The sequence below is a fragment of the Myotis brandtii genome, unplaced genomic scaffold (assembly GCF_000412655.1).
Source record: "Myotis brandtii unplaced genomic scaffold, ASM41265v1 scaffold208, whole genome shotgun sequence".
Taxonomy (NCBI): Eukaryota; Metazoa; Chordata; class Mammalia; order Chiroptera; family Vespertilionidae; genus Myotis; species Myotis brandtii.
The window spans coordinates 453,945-473,352 of record NW_005357764.1 but is presented as its reverse complement, the minus strand read 5'-3'; the positions used below and the strand labels follow the sequence as shown (position 1 = coordinate 473,352).

The 19,408-nt window shown below is 37.3% G+C and overlaps 1 protein-coding gene across 1 annotated transcript in view; it reads left to right on the top strand.

Annotated features, from left to right (window-relative positions):
• Positions 1 to 19,408, top strand: part of SPATA5 (spermatogenesis associated 5) — a 245,125-nt gene that overhangs the window by 178,039 nt on the left and 47,678 nt on the right.

The following is a 19,408-nucleotide window of genomic DNA, read 5'->3' as shown; positions in this document are numbered from 1 at the left end:
CTGGAAGGTCTCCCAGTCTAATTAGCATATTACCCTTTTATTAGTATAGATGAATTATTTTATAGAATGGGCATTTTATTACAGATTGCCATGTATGCCTTTTTTTCTAAAGAAGTAAAAATTACTTTAAAAAATGTTTCGGGAAGACTTTGAGAAATTTACAGTATCTGCTTTTCTTCCAAGAAAGTTGTCACTTTTATGCCAGAGTGGTCATAATAATCTGGCCACTCAGTGTATATAACCATTGTTCTAAAGGAATGAAAAATATCTTTAGATTCCTTTGAGGACCATGGAACTACTTTTGTTAATTCTGTATCCTTACATCTTTCTCTTTTCTTACTGATATATGGAACAAGACCTTAGTCTTTCTGTTTTTCAGATTTCAAAGTAAAAGATGTGTAGCAGTTTACATGTTATGATTGTTTCAAGGATGCCCTTAAGTTTCCAGGGCTTTAATGCACACCGACCCTGAATGAAATCCTATATAATCCTATATAATAAAAGGCTAATATGCAAATTGGCCGAATGGCAGAACAACTGGTCTCTATGACGTGAACTGACCACCAAGGGGCAGACGCTCAATGCAGGAGCTGCCCCAGGTGGTCAGTGCACTCCCACAGGGGGAGTGCTGCTCAGCCAGAAGCCCTGAGCCGGGCTCACGGCTGGCAAGTGCAGCGGCAGGGGTGGGAGCCTCTCTCACCTCTGTGGCAGCGCTAACGATGTCCAACTGACGGCTTAGGCCCACTTCTCCCAGAGCGGGCATAAGCCATCAGTTGGACATCCCCCGAGGGCTCCCGGACTGTGAGAGGGTGCAGGCTGGGCTGAGGGACAACCCCCCTCCCCCCCCCAGTGCACAAATTTCATGCACTGGGCCTCTAGTAAAGAAATAAAACTGGTGACTCAGTTCCAAAATGAAAATCCACATTTTGTGGGTTAATTTGTTTTCTACCATAGCCATTTCATATGTTTCCAGTATTCTGAGAGGAGGTATATTTATTTTCTCCACTCTTCCTTGACATCATCTTAGAAGCCAAAGGGAATGTTTTGTTCAGAACAGCCCTTTGTGGTACTTCTCGGTGCATACTGACAACAAACTGATAACATAGCTGAGGGACCTGAGGGGCACAGGCATGTGTCGTCTACTAAAACATGAAAACATGTGTTTGCCCAAAGTTGCCCAGTTGGGATTGCTCCTGTGGCCCTTGCTGTGTCCTTGCTCACAGTTTGGAGGATTCCTTTCATTGTTTGAATTTGGTTGCCCTGAAAAAACAGGCCTGTTACTTCATTGGAAAAAAAAAAAAAAAGTGCTTGTCAGGGCACGTTGCGTGTTGGCAGTTTAGAGCCACTCTTTTGCTCTGGAACTTGAACAACTTTTTAACCTCTCCAAGGCAAGGTAGGTGTGACAAGGTGTCAGTTACTTTCAAAAAGTAAATAAATCACAGGCTTTGAGTTTCAATATAATAGTAAGGATCCAATGTCCTCACACGAGTTTCTCATTCCATGATTTTAAGTCATATTTTTTTTGTAGTGAATGCTCTACCTTCAAAGTAAAACTTTTAAAAGGCATGGTTTAGAGAGCCAAGTACCCTGAGAGGAAGATTTTTAAGAATTCATAATGAAAGAACAATAAGCTGACTTTAATCAAATGAACCAAAAAAAACAACAACAAAGAAAATTGAAGATATATTTGAAATTTAATTTTTCATTGCCTATTATTACTTTTCTGAGAAAGTACATGAATACCCATTGAGATATGTGCTATTAATAAATGTGTGAGGGCATTCTCTTTCTTCACAAAATTATTTTTGCTGTTTTTATGTTTCATCAATTTTATCTTACTCATGATTACAATTTTTCAGAATATCACGCAGTAATAAGTGGTATAATTCAGCAGTATGGATTAGATTATGAATTTTGGAATCAGTCTGTTTTGGTTCATATCCCACCTCTACTTAGTAGCTGATTGACCCTGGGCATTGGGTCATATATATTGTCCCAATATATAATTGGGACAAAATATTGTCTCATATATAAAATTATGATAGTAACAATACATACTTCATAGATTATGAAGCTTGTAAGATGATATTTATAAAGCATTTAACAGATAATGACTCAATAACTGTTAATTATTATATTGTTATAATCCTCACCTCTATAATCTCTATAGGACAAACTGAACACCTTTAATAGTTACAACAAATTTTACTAAATGAGACATTCAAAAAAGTATGTATGTAATAGTACTAAAAACATGGCTACCTCCATATGTTAGTACAATTGAAAGATCGATTTTGAATCAATGGAATACTTGGGGGGGCAAAATGCATCTCTTATAGATACGGCACTGAACACAAAAATATGTAACAATATAAAAATATAAATAAATAGAATAAACACAACTCATTCTCTAGTTACTAAATACCTACTATATGCTGTGGAATACCTACTCTGTTCTCTTCAGGGAAAAAGCCCTGGGAGACATAAATAAGACAAACCATTGGTTCATGTTCAAGACCTTTTTCCTTTAAAAATGCATACAAACATAAAGTTTGTTTGTGTTTCCAAGGTGTTTCCCAATCCCTTGACATTCGTCCCGGAGCACCAGCATATGCATATCTATTGTAACTATTTTTAAAACCTTCCATGGCATGATTGGTGAAGGGAGAAGAATATTTTGTGACAAGTGCCAGTTTTATCAGCAAGCTAGAATGGGCCTTAGAAAGTGCTGGTAAAACAGAAGTAAGAACTGTAGGGAGAAATTAGTAGAGATCTTCAGTCCTTTGGACCCTGACCATCTAGTCCAGCAGATCATGAGGAGCTAGCTCCCTTTTGTTGAAATTGTCACAACAGTTGGAAACTAACAGTTGGAAACTAACCTTTTATACAGGGTGTGGCAAAAGTAGGTTGACAGTTGTGGGTACGGAAAACAGCTTATTCTTGTGTTATTACTTATTAATATTATTTTCCATACGAACAACTGTGAACCTACTTTGCCCCACCTGTATGTGGTTTGACTATAGCTAAGAGTCAATGATAGTGATATATTTTTTTCACTTAACGTTGAGCAATATTTAGTCATTTAATTTTTTACACCCACACTAATAATCTTGTTTCTATGTTCAAATGAGTAATGGAATTGGCGGGACCATCCCGTGCTTGGGAGGGCAAGGGTGAGAGCCCATAGCGCCCCCCTCACCAGTCCTTCGCCACCCACCTCGGGCACTCAGAGTGCCCCACCGCCCACCTGCCAGGGGAAGGAGCACAGTGCAGCAGGCAGGAGGCTTCCACGCTCTCCTCTGGTGCCATGACAGGGCGGAGCTGCTGCGTTGCACCGGAGATGGGGCGGAAGCGGGGAGGTGCCTGGAGAAGGCGGGACCAGCCCAAGATGACTCCAGGGTGGGTGGTGTCGTGCGATTTCACAGGCTGGGCTCCTAATGTAGGTGTGTGTGTGTGTATACACTGAGTCGCCAGATTATTATGACCACCTGACTTTTGTAGGCAAATTAGCTATAATTTCGCGCTGAAGTTGCTAGAGGACCAGATCATTATAAATGTCTGAATAGCACAACATACCCAAGTATCGTTGCTGATCAAGTTCATCCTATCATGTTGATGGCGTATCCCAATGGAGATGGCTTCTTCCAACAAGAAAATGCGCCATGCCACGGTGCTCGTATTGTGCAGGAGTGGTTTCAAGTACATGAGGGAGACTTTACCTTGCTTAGGTGGCCCCCACAATCACCAGATCTCAATTCAATTGAGCATTTGTGGGATGAAGTTAAAAGAGCCATCAGGCAGCTGGTTCCACAGCCATCAAATCTCACAGAACTGGACAGTGCCATTCATCAGGCATGGTGTCAGATTCCTCGCATAACCTTTCAACATGTCGTGGAGTCAATGCCAAGAAGAATTGCCGCAGTATTGAAGGCAAAAGATGGCCCAACGAATTACTGATGGGATGGTCATAATTATCTGGCCACTCAGTGTGTGTGTGTGTGTGTGTGTGTGTGTGAAAAGAAAAAACCTCAGACAGCTAACTGAAGTGAATAGTACTTTGTATGGAGGATGTAGTGAGTGACAGTATGTCCTACCTTCCCACCCATACCAGAACTTTTACCTTGAGATATGTGCACTTTTTCCTGCCTCTTTTTTTAGGAATAATCACGTTTTTGATGTGTGTGTGTGTGTGTGTGTGTGTGTGTGTGCGCGCGCCTTGTCCGGAAATCAAACCAGTGACCTTTTAGTATACAGGACAGTACTCGACCAACTGATCCACACTGGCAAGGACTATAAATAATCATTTTTTTTAGAAGTACTTTATGATAAACTTTGAGGGGTATAAAAATAAGTCAGACAGCCTTGGCAGTGTGGCTCAATTGGTTGTGGTATCCTCCTATGCACCAAACGGTTTCAGGTTCATTCCTGGTCGAGGCTAATACCTAGGTTGTGGATTTGATCCCCAGTCAGATGCTCACGGGAGGCAAGCAATAGTTGTTTCCCTCACACATAGATGTTTCTCTCTCTTTTTCTTTCCCTCTATAAAATAAAGAAAAAAAGACAAGTTATCCTGGATTGCAGCATATAACTCTTCAGCATTTACATTCTTATCTCTCCTTACATCCCCAGTTAGTTAATACTGAGCGGTAAACCTATGCAGACTTTTTCACTGACAAGGAAATGGTGTAACTGTTCACAGCTGTTGCTGCAGAGGTCAGCTGCAGCTCCCTCAGACTCCGGATCAAATTTGAGTTAATATCATTAGACTGCCTCTGCCCAAGATAATAAAATTTGAAGTCCTGTGTGTCAGGAGGACATGTGTGCAAGTACTTGAAGAAGTTTGTTTAAAGTATTTCCTTTTCAAAAAGCAGGAATTTCAAGAAGCAGGAGAGTAGGACCAAGATAGTATACTGGGGATTTTAGTTCAGTTTATTCCCCTGAGAAATTTTAGTTTTATTCAGTGGCTTGGTTGTCGCATACAATAGTGACTCTTACAGAAAATATGAAACTGGAGAAATGAAGAAATTCATTTGCTATTTGTAGTGGATTGGGTATAGGTGTAATAAAAGTAGGCAACTGATACTAAGAAAAAGACAATTCTGCTTTATTAAGCTGAAGTGAATCCTATCTCTTTCTATAGTTTGAAATGTTGAGAGATTTTTGTTATAATTATTTTGTTTAGAAAAGTTAGTTGTACAGATTTTGCCATTAAGAACAACATTTTCATATCTCTCATCTCCATTCTCTAAGCTCCTTCAGGCCAGAGCAATATTGCTTATCTCTGATACATCCAGTGCCAGGCTGATAAATATTTATTTAGTTGGCTAGTTAAGTAATTTTGCCTTTTAATACAGGTGATTTTAACTAACAGTAGTTTTTTTTTAATTGATTTTTTTACAGAGAGGAAGGGAGAGGGCTAGAGAGTTAGAAACATTGATGAGAGAGAAACATAGATTACCTGCCTCCTGCACAGTCCCTACTGGGTATGTGTCTGCAACCAAGGTACATGCCCTTGACCGGAATCGAACCTAGGACCCTTGAGTCTGCAGGCCAATGCTCTATCCACTGAGCCAAACCAATTAGGGCAATTAACAGTAGTTTTACATACACACACACATAGGCCTACATTCTATATTCTGCTGCTTCTAACTTAAGAAACTTGAGAATGGGAATATTTTTTGCTTCAGCAATTTAAAAGTTGTAGCATTAAGAGCAGAAATCATCCTAAATTGAGTGGGAATTGAAAGGAATGTAATATTAGGGGCTATGCTTCAGTTTGGATAGTTTTATTGCTATGTTGTATCTAATCTGTTGATAAATCCAACGAGTGAATTTTTACGTCTGATACTGTATATTCCAGCTCTATAATTTCCACTTGATTCCTTTTATAGCTTCCATTTATCTCTTCTGAACTGTGCTTTCCTTTAAATCTTTAAATACACATATAGTAGCTGTTTCAAAGTCTGCTACTTCTAGCACCTCTATGAGTTATGGTCTATTTCTATTGACTGCTTTTCCTTCTAATTATTCAGTTTTCTTATTAAAAAGATATCAGGTAAAACTGAGGACAGAGGAGATGGTACTGGAAGTTTGAAGAGAGAGAACATATGAGATGGTTGTCTAAGAGAGTGGGAAAGTAAATAGACGGGGAATACATAAAATGTTCTTTTCCTGAAGAAACCGAAATTAAGAAGAAAAAAAAAACACCTGTGGTGCCCTGACTGCTCATTGGTTAGAGTGTTGTTCTAATACTCCAAGTATGTGCTCTTGGGGTTGTTCAAGGATTAAACAAAATAATGTATGTTACTAGAACTAGCACAATGTCTGCTATATAGCGTTTCTATTAAATAATTTTAAGTATTTGAGAAAATAATTATAGGCATTCAGTGCTATGTATAAACACCAAGTGCTATGGAAACATTTAGGAAGGGGAACATCTCACTTGTTCTGGGAGATTAGAGAAGGCTTCCCCTGAGTTATTGATTTTTCAAATGAATCTAAAGAGTGAATTGACTGTTAGCCAGAAAAAGAGAGAGTAGGGTACAGGAGATCATCCTACTCAGAGAGCTCAATGTTTGAAGACAGGTTGGACAGAGCAATGCATGTTCTATGCAAATGAAGATACTGAACTGACCTCAAGGAGCAATATTGAGGACTACAAAACAAAAATTCTGATTTTTCTACAAAAATCATTAAAGCAAAATTGCCTGTTTGAGACCTTTTATATCGACAGTACTTTTAAGTTTAATGTCTGAGGCAGTATTAATCCCATGACCACACATGAAAAATTTGTTAAAATGCTTTGTTAGAGAATGTAGTTGCAACTTGCAGACTCTTTAAAGATTCTAATATTCGGCTAGAGTTCCATTTTTCTCTTTTGCATTCTTACAAAGAAATCACTGCCCTTCCCCACCCCCAGAATAAATTTGAGATAATTCAGCTCTGTCAGAGCTGTGCTAACCTCTGTCATCCAGCTGTTCTGGTTATAATATTTTCCTTCCCTTTCCTTTCTCTCTCTCCTATTTTCTCAAACCTTCAAAAAAAGAGTTGAGAGGGGGAGAAAAATCATCTCTCTTTTCATATTGATATTTAAGGTAGAGTAAATGTGGTTATAAAAGCATCAATCAACACAGCACTAACTTTCCAAGCCAAGTATTTGGGTTGGAACTCATGTCTCCCCAACTGCTTAAAAACAGGAAGTATTTCTGTTAAGTGGTAGGTAGCTCCCTATGGCTAGAAAGGAAGGTCTCTTTCATTTCTCTCTACATTTTTGAACAATAAAACAGGTTCTGCAGTTTCAAACATAGGGGCCAAATACTTGCATACACACATATATATACATAAATGCAAAATGGGTTTGCGTTGTGATTGTACACACACGCACCAGTAAATATAAATATATGTTAAAATACCTTCAAAGGCTTTAAACATAGAATCTCTTTCAAAAGCCAGCCCAGGCACATCTTATTCAACAATTCAAGCAAAGCCCTGGGAGCTGTCAGGAACAGCCTATAGGTTTGGGCTCAGTGGTTAATTACCTGAGGAATCTGGTTCTATATTCCATTACATATAATTGTTCTCTTGTCTAAAGGTGTTTCTTTATTAAGCTTCCATTTTAAATGGGGGGAAATACACACATAACTTCCATTTCTGGTGTTTAGCCCTTCTTACAAGAAAGAGGAGAACTCATCATTGATGTTTCTATCTCTCTATCCCTCTCCCTTCCTCCCTGAAATCAATAAAAATTTTAAAAAGAAAGAGGAGAACTCATCATTGATGTTTCTATCTCTCTATCCCTCTCCCTTCCTCCCTGAAATCAATAAAAATTTTAAAAAGAAAGAGGAGAACTCATCATTGATGTTTCTATCTCTCTATCCCTCTCCCTTCCTCCCTGAAATCAATAAAAATTTTAAAAAGAAAGAGGAGAACTCATCATTGATGTTTCTATCTCTCTATCCCTCTCCCTTCCTCCCTGAAATCAATAAAAATTTTAAAAAGAAAGAGGAGAACTAATACAATTCACTAGCAAAGTCAGGTTTACAGTCATTTTCCCCCAGTTTTTACTAAAACTTTACTAATATTTTCTTTTGCCTAGAAATGTGTCGTGGGATGGCAGTATGGAGTAATGGAGTATAGCTTCATTGTTGAGATCTGGGGGTGTAGAATGGACCCTGTTTCTCATTCCAGCTTTACCACTAATGCCCCTCTGACTGATGACAGCTACTTAACCTCCTATAAAGTGGGTAGAAGAATATCTCCTGAGTGTTCTTGTAAGGATTGCACAAATTGTCATAGTAAAGCACTTTTCACAATTTTGAACATATCATAGGAGCTCAGTACCTTATCATTACTAAGTTCTGCTTAATCATGTATGACTGGACATGAATTGAACCTCTCTGGACCTCAGTCTTCTCAGCAAATGTAGGAGTTTAAAAATGGAAGAAATCCTGTAATAATACTATCCTGTGATTCTCTAATTCTCTTCATGTCAAATTAAGAAAAAATATCTTTGCTTTAGATAAAAATGATTCTTGCCCTCAGGACTGACAAAGCAAGACCCTGGCTTGTGTTTACAATGTAGTCTTTGTTTTACTTTGTGAGTATCTAGTAAGGTGTTTTCTGGTGCAGAGCTGAAGTAGACTCGAGTGAAACCACCAAGGGTCCAGTCCTGGCTTCGCCACTTACTGTGCGACTTTGGGCAGGTTACCTAACCTCTCTCTACCTCAGTTTTGTTATTTGTTATCTGTGACACGTTACATTTTGATGAACTGTTGTTGTTGTTTATTTGGAAAAATATATATCCCTTGAATAACTGAAAGTCCAGTGAACCATTAGGACATGAGAACAAATATTATGGTCTATGTAATATGTGCAGTAGATGTGTGAACTGTGTTTAGAAGTAATATAGAGGGGGAAATAAATATTCATTTGTTTTATGCAGATGTGATTTGAAGGAAGAGCTAGAATTTGCCTGGAATGCATGGCAGAGGGTTGGGTGGAGTGATGTTCAGACAGAAATCAGCATGTGCAGAGAGCCACAGGGGTAGAAAGGGTGTGCTTTCAGGGAACTAAAGGGAGTTCTGTGTTGGTAGAACATACAGGGCACTGAGAGGTCAAACGCTAGGAGAGGATCCTGGAGCAATAAGCAGGGGACAAGATAGTTCCTTCCCCCACCACCACCCTGAGCCTCTACCCCTGTTAAGAACCTATGAGTTTATTTATATTTAAGTGTTATAAAAATCAATGTACAAGGTGTGGCAAAAGTAGGCTGACATTTGTGAGTATGTGAAACATGAGTTTATTCTTGCATTATTATGTATTAATTATTGTATTTTCCATATGAACAACAGTAAATCTCCTTTTGCTTCACCCTATCTACATGTAAGGAAGCCCCCTCCTACCTCATGAAGAACTTTTTAAAGCAAATTCTATAGAGATACTTGAAAGATTAATTGCAATGTTTTCCGCTTTCCTCTTATCAAAAAGCAGATTCACTGTTTATAAGAGGAAGAATTAGGATTAGTTCTAGATAAATACTGTTTTGTCTTTGGAAAAGGGCCCTTCATTTATTTTTGTATTTAAGTATAGTTATATTAGTTTCAGGTGTACAATAAATTGAAGTGGATGAAGAATATATAATTCTAGCAAAAGAACTTTGGAGTGTGTGTGTGTGTGTTGAATTGTTTTCTTCACCTTTTTGTGCTCATCATCAAGCGCTGCCATTTATTGTGGCCCAGCGTCCTCAACAGCTGTCATGCAATGTGTCAAGTCTTTTCTTGCTCAGCGCCACAGGCTGTTACAGAGCTGAGCAAGCCCCACGTTAGACAGGTAGCCTACAGACTGATGGATTGGTTTGTGTTAATACAAACACAGGCTCAGGTGTTGTCATACAGAAACCCTTTTTTATTTTGTTATTATTTATTTGATTTCTTTTTACAATTAAATTTATTGGGATGAAATTGGTCAACATGATCATATAGGTTTCAGTTGTGGGTTTCTATGTTACAAGATCTATATATTGTACTGTGTGCCCACCACCCAGTCAAATCTCCTGTCACCTCACTTCCCCTGTCCTCTTCCCTCTGGCAAACATACTGCTGATTATGTTCAAGAGATAAACCCTTTTTTAAAGAATTGTTTTGCAAAGGACAAAGAACATTGTAACGCTAGCATCTAATCCTGTGCCTGGCACATAGGAGATACTCAGCAGATGCTTACAGAATTGAACTTCTCTGTGAATCTTGAACAGAGCACTGAAAACTCCCTCAATTCCAGGAGTAACTGAGTATTTCAGTAGCTGTAATACAATTGGAAATGTTGTTTAAAAAGACTTTCCAGCAGTTGCAAAATATAATCATGGCATATGGTAAGATCCAGATTTTTGGCAAGAATCATTCTCTTTGCAGAATACAAATACAAATATATCTAAAAGAAACCCTGCTTTATCTTTTATCTTCTTTTGCTGCGGAGAGGCATTGTCAATAAGTTGAACACTTTGGGCAGATCTACTTCAAAGATATCTCTTCAATCGTCCTTTTCAGGCTCACTGCCTCTGTTCTATTCGTGATCTAATTTAAGGCTCAAGGTTGTCCTAGCTTTCTTTTTTTTTTTTTTAATTTTTTGGGGGGACATCTATACTAACAAAAGGGTAATATGCTAATTAGACCGGACGTCCTTCCGGACAAAGCCACGGTGGTGGGGGCCAAGGCAGAGGTAGTTAGGGGCGATCAGGCTGGCAGAGGAGAGCAGTTAAGGGTGACCATGTCAGCAGGGGAGAGCAGTTAGGGGCAACCAGGCCAGCAGGGGAGAGCAGTTAGGCATGAGCAGGCTGTCAGGCGAGAGCGGTTAGGGGCAACCAGCAGGCAGACAGTGGTTTGGGGCAATCAGGCAGGCAGGCAGGTGAGTGGTTAGGAGCCGGCAGTCCTGGATTGCAAGAGGGATGTCCGACTGCCAGTTTAGGCCCAATCCCTGGCAGTCAGACAGTCCCTGAGGGGTCCCGGATTAGAGAGGGTACAGGCCTGGCTGAGGGATTAAACCACCCCCCCCCCAGGGCCCAAATTTCATGCACCAGGCCTCTAGTTGGTTAATAATATCATATAGGTTTCAATTGTACATTTCTGTGATACATGATCTGTATATTGCATTGTGTGCCTACCACCCAAAATCAAACCATCTTTGTCACCATCTATCTGGGCTCCTTTACCCTAGCTTTCTTTTTTTAAACAAATTTTTTAAAATAGATTTTTATTGATTTCAGAGAGGAAGGAAGATGGAGAGATAGAAACATCAATGATGAGAGAGAATCATTGATCAGCTGCCTCCTGCACACCCCTTACTGGGGTCGAGACCACAACCTGGGCATGTGCCCTTGACTGGAATCGAACCTGGGACCCTGGTCGAACATGGGACCCTTCAGTCTATAGGCTGACGCTCTATCCACTGAGCCAAACCAGCTAGGGCTGCCCTATCTTTCTAACTGGATGTTCCACTTCATTGCTGTGCCACCTACACTGCTTCAGAATTGTTTATTTTCTTAAACAGAAAATCGGGCCTGTCCTTCACCTGATTAGAAACCTCCACAATTTCCTATGGATCATGAGACAAAGACCCAAGACCTTGGAATTCCCCACCATATATAAAACAACTGGACCTGGGTGTTTTATTTTACTTCATTTCATTTACCTCCATGTGCCCATGTTTCAAGAATCCTCCACCAGTGATTCCCAACCCTTTTCATGACCTGTCACATATGGAATACTAACCAGAAAAGGTTGTTGTCTGACTATGAGAGCCTCTGGTCTCTCTGGGCTTCTGGAGCTCCGGAGAGCTGAGGGAAGCAATGTCCCAGCACACCTGTGATCCATCCAGGTGCTGCCTCCTAAGGTCGGCCTCCCAGTGTGACTACATAAACCTTTGCCTGCCCAGGAATGGTTAGTGCATTGCTGCCCCTTTAGTTCTTTGTACATAGTATTCCCTCTACCTTTGCCCAATGTCTCAGTCTGGTAAATTTCCTTCTTATCTCTCAAGGCCCAGCTCATTTGGATCAGGGAAAGGTTTCTAGATTTTTTAAGGACATTTGAAATTCCTTGTTTCCAAAGTCTTAAATCAGTTCATCTCACCTCTTGGAAATTCTCACTTTTTATTTTCTAAACCAGTTAAATAACTTAATTTTAAGGTTAGACAGTTACCTACTGCACTAATCATAATTTTATAATTTTTAAAAATACAAATAAAATTCTGATTCCTTGGCTTTTTGGAAACCAGTTCTTTCCTCCATATACTCCATGGTATCAAATAGACCCATTTCCAAAGGGTTACTTATTTAAAGGATGATGTGTGTAGTACAAATTACATTATTACTGCTTACTCAGTTATACTATAAAATTAAAAGATCTCAAATGATTTTTTTGTGAAAAGGTTTACTAAGCTAAAAGCTGTAAAAGAAGAATTACAAAAGTTAGTTTCCTTGTTTAACAGAGCCTATTGCTTAAGAGTAATTTAGCTTGATCTCTGACAGCATCCTCACTTAATTATTTCTGCATTTCTAAAAACGTTTTATGTATGCATTAGGTAAATATTGCTGGGTTTAGCTCATTAAATGATTGGCCTTCAGTATTGCAGCATCCATCAGGTTGCAATTTGATTTTCTCCTCACCCTGAAATTCTTAAAGTAGAAATTATTCATGTACTTTTTCATCTTTTTTACTACTGTCTTAGCCTGTTGGTTAAAACTTACTGCATTTAACTCTTTATCTGTTGACTCTTCTTCACTTTTAATGTGTTCTTAAAGGTAAGGACCAAGTCATGTGCTTTTTTTGTATAGCTAATAGTACAAAAAAGTTGATCAGTTGATATTTCTAGTTACTTTTAAATATGTGGATATTATAGGATTTTGTTATTCAAATTTTATATAAAACCTGTTTCTGTTTTCTAATATCTGTTCAACAGATAATTCCTCCAACTCAAGTACAATTTATATTCTTTTTCATTAACCCAAAAGTAATACTAATATAACGAAAAGTGTTCCTTACCTACCAGGGCTTACATGATTTTTACTATATGTTACTTACTTTATTCTAAAGCTAATCTCCCTTCAGTTTAATTAAACTTTTAGAGATTACTAATTTATATAAAAGACATTATGAAATTGTATTCCTGAAACATTGAGAATTTAAGCCTTAAAAGATAGCAGCTAAAGTGAAATAAGCCTGACAGAGAAAATCAAATACTATATGGTATCACTTATATGTGAAATCTTAAAAAATAAGATAAAAAGGCCAGTTTTATAAAAACAATAGAATGATGGCCAGGAGCCATAGGAAGTGGGAAATGGAGACATGTTAGTCAAAGAGTACAAATTTTTAGTTATGAGTAAGTTCTGAGGATTGAATGTTCAACATAGTGACTATAGTTGATAACATGGGGTTGCGTACTTGAAATGTGCTGAGAGTAGATCTCGTATTTTCACCACACAAAAAAGAGTTAACTATGTTGGCCATGTAATTATCTTGATCTTGATAGTCATTTTACAATGTGTATATATATCAGATCATCACATTGTACACCTTAAATATGTACAGTTATATGTATCAATTCCTCAATAAAACTGGAAATAGATAAATAAATATTTTAAAAGTTAGCAGCTAAAGTCAAAGATGTGAAACATTTCTAGACATCAACTATGTTCATCTATATGCTGAGTGATCTGGATCAACAGCATGTAGAGATTTAATAAATACAGGTGTGTTCTACGGCTTCCTCTCTTAGTGATCCCTCGATCAGATTTCTGTTGAAAAGAGCGAGCAGTTAACTAGCATTCCCTGTATTCATAGGGCTCAGTTAAGTGCTAGGGATAAGTACGATATATAGGAACAATAATAGTGATGATGACATGTAAAGTGAAGCATACATGCCATGTGTCAAACACTGTGCTCAGCACTTTATATAGGTTATATCATTCAATTTATACATTCATCCTCTGAGTAAATACTAGGACTGTTAAGGATTTTAATTACCAGTAGGTTTAAATGATTTGTCTGAGAAAAAAAAAGAAATAAAGAAAAAACAAACAAAAAATAAATAAATAAAAATAAATGATTTGTCTAGACAATAGCTAATAAATAGTGGAGCTAGAATTTTAACCCAGTTTAATTTTAACCCATTCAGTCAATTCTTTTGCCCTTGCTTTTAACCTGTATGCCATATTACAAGTTACATACTTGAAAGAGTCATAGAAGTTTATATAAAAGAGAAAACGATTAAGCTGAGACTTGAACAAGAGGAGGAGCTTGCCGGATAGCTAAGAAGATAAAATATCATTCTGAGCAGAGAAAAGGATATGTGAGGCAGGGAGGTGGAAGATATCCTAGTGGGTTTGCCAATTGAGTGGTTAGGTGCACTGGGAGCCATAGGTTGAGAAAGAAGTAGCTGCAGATAAGGTCTGAAAGTTACACCAAACTTAGGCAGGCTCAAAGTACCATGCTTGAATTTGACTTTTCTCCTTGAGGATGCCATTCATTGATGGTTAGAAAATAGGAAGTTTCAGCATTTTCAGTTAGAATGATCACTTTAGCAGTGATGCGGACAGAGGGAGGGAGAAGAAGGAAAGAATAAAGCTGCAGGCAGAAAAATATCTAGCCATGGCAGCTAAAATATTTTAAATGAGATTGCCTTGGCTTGACTTTGTTGAGTAAACATTTACTGAGTGCCTTGTCTGCGCCATTGCTGAGTTTACAGTGTGGAATAAAACAATATATACCTTCCATTACATATAGCCTACAATCTGGTGGGAAAGTCATGTGTTAAAGAAACACAAGTATATAATAAAGAAGATGGAGAATAAATGAACGTTTCAAAAGGGGTATCATGAACCACACATGTTAATCAGTTGAATTTAGTAGGAGAGAGAGAGATGCCTAGAATAAGTTAAAGGTTTTTTTGAAATAAATCAGAACTGTTACCAAGGATTCACCTTTCTCCCCAGTTTCTGGAACTATTTTCTCTATGAATCATGAGACATTGATATGTGTTTTATTGGAGCAAAATATAAAGACTCAGTGCTGCTTTTCTTTTCTAGAGGAAGATACTCCCCACACTTACATACACACCCTGTTGATCATTTTAAATGAATGACAGCCATAGGACCTGCTTTTTCTGTGTCTGTTTTAATACTTTGGTCTGAACAAGTATTTCTATGCTAATTAAATTAGATTTGAACATTGATAGAATATGAAATTACAGGTATTAAATTTCAGAATCTCTTAAAACAAGCCCCGTAACTGTGGTATATGGTTGGATCAATAAGAATCCTGAATGTGAAATACCAGAAATGCTTTTGAGTTCTTTTTTGTGAAGGTCAGAAGCAAAAAAAAGTTAATAGTATTCGTTCAATTAATTAGTACAATTAGATAAATAGAACACTTTTCAGTAATGACCATGTGATATAAGTTGTGGGCATGACATTGGGTAAGATACTGCATTGGAGTCTTAGAATTGGGGCTGGAAGGTCATCAAATACCACGCTTTCTTAGTCTGGGGTGCACGAGCAGATTTCAGGTGAACTCCATGGAATTATTTATAAAATTGTGTGAAGATGTTTTGTCATCTGTGTAATTTAAGGGTAATTCTTGTCAGATGCACATAGGCTTCTCTTATTAAAAAGCCATCTTCATTTTCACACATGAGGAACAGGCTGATAGAGGTCTTGAATAAGTTCTCTTGAAAAGGCAGTTTTCCTTATGATTTTTTTAAAAATAGAGTTTTCATGTAGAGGCCACAGTATCTGTGATCTTGGGGCCAGAGGGGTCAGAGTATTAGGAAGCCTTGGCTTGGTTTCTCATTGAGAGCTGTCTTGTGGTGATTTTAAAATAACAGAATCTGCCATCATTCAGAACCTGCCATCATTCTTCCACCCTAATATCTCAGGGCAGTATTTTAAAAGAAATTCTAGGAAGGCTGTTAATTCATTTAGGGTTCTACAGGAAGGAAAGCTCTGTTTTTAAGCTCACTTTCACTGACAAGATCGGGCCAGAAAAAGCTTAGCTGGCTGTTGGCCCAGACAACATTATGGTCATTGAAGAGTGCTCAGCCTTGCACTGTCCGGGTTCCAGGGGGAAAAGCACAGATGCATGCTGAGTGTTGTTCCAGTGACTTAGCTATGTCCTTTGCTGTGTTGTTCTTTCAGCTATTAGAAAGGGAAGTTTAAATGACCCAGAACATGACTTTTTCTATAAGGGTGAGAAGGATAACTTCAACTTGATAAAAAAATAAACCAAGTTATTCACAGCTGTATCCCAAGCCACTAAAACAAGGTCTAGCACATAATACTTTTTTGATGAAATAATTATTCACATTTATTTTGTTATCCATGTCATATTTCAGAATAAGAACATTTTTCATTTGTCCATTGATAGAATTGCATATTGTACTGGAAGGATAGTAAAGTACTAGTAAAAAAGGACTGATTCAACTTTGAGACTCCTGATTTCAGCCCACTTTTCTGCCATTTATTGTGTGATCTTGGGCCTCATTATCTTTTTCCTAATGGAGTATGATAATATCTACTTCACAGGATTTGGAGAACTATTAAGTGAAATATAGTATGTGAGAAGTGCTTGATAGATTCTTAAGGGCTATTTAATATTAATGTTATTTGTCTTAGATAACATTTTTAATAATTTGAAAATATGTATTTACTGGAGTCATTCTAATTTCCTGAATCATGCATTTGCTTTAGGTGGGAAGCTGTGATCCCCATGACTGAATTCTGTGACATTGTACATTTCAAGGAAGCCAATCATATGTGTCACTTCCTCCCAATGGACTGATGCTAGGGTTGGGGAAGAGTCTACAAATAATTAAAGCATTTATTTTTTAAACAAAGGGAATATATTTACTACATATTTGTTAGTTGACTTGCTTGCTATTTTTGTTTATAACTTAAAAATTAACAGTTATCTGGTAGACACTCGTCATGTTCTAGGTATTGTAACATGTGCAAAACCTATACAATAGCATTTTCCAAAATGAGAATGAAATATTAGTTTTTGAGATGTTCTATGATTAGAATTTTGGAATTTGGGATAGAATTTCTATAGACTACTGCAGTCCTCTCCTGCAGATTTTTCATAGCCAATCTATTTGGAATTCTAAACATGACATGATAAGATAAATTTAAAAATAAAAAATAAAGATAATTCTTCCTGGATTTATATATTTCTAATTTTTCTCTTTCTTTTATAGGCACACTAATGTTAGGATGATAAAATTGTCAATAAATACTATTTCTCACACCTATTTGTAAGCTACCAGCTAGCCTGCCACAAATAGATTACCCTATTTGTAAGCTAACCAGCCAGCCTGCCACAATGTCATGGAGACTGGCAAAAGACATGAAACTCCTGGGTCAGAGACAGCAGACAATTTATCGTGTTCCCTAAGAACTAATTTCCACAGAGCAATTATATTAGGTTTTGATGTTTGCATTTTCTGTAATGTTTTATGTATGGTCCCAGGTATATTTTCAGGGTCTTGTTTTTTGGTTTTCTTTTTTCTTCTTCTTTTCTTTTGTTTGTTTAATTAGAAGTTGTTCATGCCTAGTTCTTACTTTCCTTAGTTTCGGTATTTACTTCTATGGCATCTTCGTTCTTTATTCTTCACTCTAAAAAGGGTAGATATAGAAATGTGCTATTTTTAACTATTTATAAGTGAGTGTCTCTTAAAGCTTCAGGAAATGCCATTTCTGATTATGCCAGCAACAAGAATAATTTTTTGGAGGTGGAAGAAGGCTACATTTTGGGAGTATTTCATTTACAAAGCTCTTCATTTGTTCCTGAATATTCAATTTTCTATCTTATGTCATTTTCCTTCAATCTGAGTATCTTTCTTTAGCATTTTCTGTGGTGGTTTTCTTTGTCTGACAATGACTTAATTTTTTTTTTTTTCATTATTGAAGGATATTTCCACTGGGAATAGAATTCTAGGATGACGTTTTTTGTTCTCCCTGCACTTTGAAGATGTTGTTCCACTGGTTTCCGCTCTCCATTGTTTAGATTGAGAGTCATTAGTGATTCAAACCATTGTTCCCTGTACTCATTCTGGCAGCTTCAAGATTTTCTTTATCTTTGGTTTTCAGTAGTTGCACTATGATAATATTTTTAATCATTTGAAAATATGTTTACTGGAGTCATTGGTACTAAGAAATAGCATAAGATAGATATAGGTGAAATTGGGATAAAAGTTCTCATCCTTTTCCTTGGGCACTTTTCAAGTGGATGTGGTCAGGTGTGGTTTTCTTTGTATTTAATATGCTTGAGATTCACTGAGCTTCTTAATTATCTAAATTCATTTATTTACCAATTTGAGGAAAGTTTTGGCTCTTTTCTCATGAAATATTTTTCTGCCTCATCTTTTTCCTTTCCTTTTGGGACTCCAATTACATGTATGTTAGACCTTTAGATATTGTCTCTCCTACAAGAGTGATCTTTTAATGTAAATCTTACCTTTTCAACCTTCATACTTAAAACCTGCTAGTAGCTTCTCATTACAAGAAGAATGCCATTCAGACTCTGTACCATGTCTTGTAAAGCCTCTGATCTACCCATAAATATCTGCCTGACCTCATTTCCTACCTCTTTTCCCTCTACTCACTGTTTCTACCACATTGGGGGTTTTCTTTCCCAGGAACATACCAGTCATTCTGCCCATTGCACTGATGTTCTCTTTATCCTGAATGCTCTTCTCCCAGATCTTTGTATGGCTGACTCCTTTGGGCATCTGCATCAGTTACTTCCCCAGAGAGGCTTTCTCTCACTTTCCCAACTAAAAAGCTACCCATCCCTCTACACACACACACACACACACACACACACTTTGACCTGTGTCTCTTTTAATATCTATCTTTTGCTGTTTCCTAGTACCAAGAACAATGTCTGGTATGAAATGCATGCTCAATAAATATTTTATATAGATGAATTTATTAGCTCTAAGATAATTTAGACATTAACCTCCAATAAAATATGCGGAACATTTATTTGGCTACATCAGTTCTAGAAGTAGTCTTTTATCAGAGCTATGTTTATTTTAGGGCTCTCTGAAGGAGCTTAACTCATATTCTAAGTTACTACAGGAAGTTACAATGAATATCTTTTGATGCAATGAATGCAAGTCATATTTGCATTCCCCTAAAAGACAATAGTCATGTTTTACTAAACTAACAGTTGCTGAGGAAATATTGCTTTTCTATTTTCAAAAGTAGCCTGAATATTTTTTATTGATTTGAATCTTTAAAATAGATTGTAGAATCTATAGTAGGTGTTTTCTTTTATTTTTTTCTAGATATAAACTTTATTTTCTTCTCTGTTTTTATTTTTTTTTAATTTTTAAAATAATTTTTTTTTCTTTATTGATT